Source organism: Zea mays, chromosome 6 (assembly GCF_902167145.1).
Source record: "Zea mays cultivar B73 chromosome 6, Zm-B73-REFERENCE-NAM-5.0, whole genome shotgun sequence".
Taxonomy (NCBI): Eukaryota; Viridiplantae; Streptophyta; class Magnoliopsida; order Poales; family Poaceae; genus Zea; species Zea mays.
Genome location: NC_050101.1, coordinates 17,428,590 through 17,430,570, shown reverse-complemented (window position 1 = coordinate 17,430,570; position 1,981 = coordinate 17,428,590).

The window sequence follows — 1,981 nt, the reverse complement described above, 5'->3', positions numbered from 1 at the left end:
GAATTCAAATTACAAATGTACCTTCGGCTCGAAAGAAGATGAAAGTACAAGCGTGATGCTAAAGCAAATGCCAAGTCAGCGTGAACAGTACGGGGGTACTGTTCACATATTTATAGACACGGGGTACAACCCATACAAAATTACATACATGCCCTTTACATTTGATGGTAATTCTATAGTAATCTATCGAGGTCTGAATGGCCTTTTCATCTTTAAGTCGGTTCCCCTTTCTGCAATCATGCCGAAGCTTTCCTGCTCACATCTTCGGCGCTGTATCAACCTTCGCATCTTCTGAGCTTCTTCCTCTATGGTACCGATACGAGTTCGAAGATACCTGTTCACACATTATACTCCAGAAACACTGTTAAATCATGTTTTTGAGGACCTTCGGAAGCCGAAGGCCCCCAACAGTAGCCCCTCGCAATATTAATTTGTTAAAATAATAAATTTAGATTGCGACATGGACGAAGGCTTTAAGCCGAAGGTCCGAAAAAACACCTTCCCTTTGCTAGAATAGCAACATTCACTGACAGGCGGGGTCTTTCAATTTTTACCGCACTGAGCGTATAAATAAGAGCATACCGCGAGCTTATTTGGTACGCTCTCTTGTCAATTGCTCTCGATCACTCGATTTTTAGCTTTTGCGCGTTAAAATTCCCTGAGTCTTTAGTTTTAAAGCTTCGGCTTTGAAAATAGTTTTTTAGTATTTCCGAAGATGTCTGGAGACAAGAAAGCTGTCGCTGAGACGAAGCTGACTCTTGATGAAGAGAAAAAGAAAGCTGCTGCTGAGACGAAGTTGACTCTTGATGAAGAGAAAAACTTGGGGTTTCTTATAGCGATGTCAAAGACGAACACGGAAAAAATTACCAAGGAAATTCTGGAAGGCTTGTCTGAGGATACTGGTGACAGTGACAGTTATGATGTGGACAGCGGTAGCGAAGACTCCGAAGATCGTCCCTGGCGACCAAGCCATTCAGTTTATGGTAAATCGACTATCAAAGAGAATCATCTTGTCAACATGAGAGGAAGGTATTTTCGGGATTTGTCCATTGTGAGGGCCGACGAAGGGGAGAAGACTTGTCCACACCCCGAAGAAAATGAAGTCGTAGTGTACCGAAGCTTTCTGAAAGCTGGGCTACGATTTCCCTTGAGTAGCTTCATTGTGGAGGTGTTGAAAATCTTCGAAGTCTATCTTCATCAACTTACTCCCGAGGCAATTATAAGGCTAAATATCTTCGCGTGGGCCGCGAGGAGCCAAGGTCTGAAGCCTGATGCAAAAAGCTTCTGTAATATACATGAATTATTATATGAAACAAAACCTTGGGGCAAAGAACAGTACCATAACAACTTTGGCTGCTACAGTTTCGTTTCTCGGTCCGGGGCAAGCTGTCCCGTACCAACCTTTCGGAAGAGATGGCCCGACGATTGGATGACAGAATGGTTTTATGTGAAGAATGACCTATCAGCACGAGAAGATATCAAAGGTATAATTATGCGTCCTATTTGGCAAAGCTTCGGCCTTCAGAGGCCGAAGGTGGAAATGAGTGAAGCTGCCGAAGAATGCCAGAGGGCCTTCGGCGTTATCTGCTCTTTTATTGGAACAAGAGATCTAGTACAGGAGCATATTGCCTTCCGTGTGTGGCCTCTTGCGGAGAAATGGGAAATGCCACAAGAAATCATAAAAGAGGCCGACGAAGGTGGACTTGTGAGACTGAAATACACCTTCAAGTTTGGAGATAAATTTGCTGAGCCAGATGACGACTGGTTAAAGAGTATTGAAAATTTAAGTGATGAGCTGCTTGGTGCCTATTCGAAGGCTGAAGATACTGCGATGTTAGCAGCCTTCGGAGGTCGAAAAAAGAAAAGGCTGAATCGGGTATTTGATGCAATTGGGTTTGTTTACCCTGACTATTGCTACCCCGTCCGAAGGCAGAAAAGAAAAAACACAACCTCTGCAAAAGAAGAAGTTGCAACTGCTCCT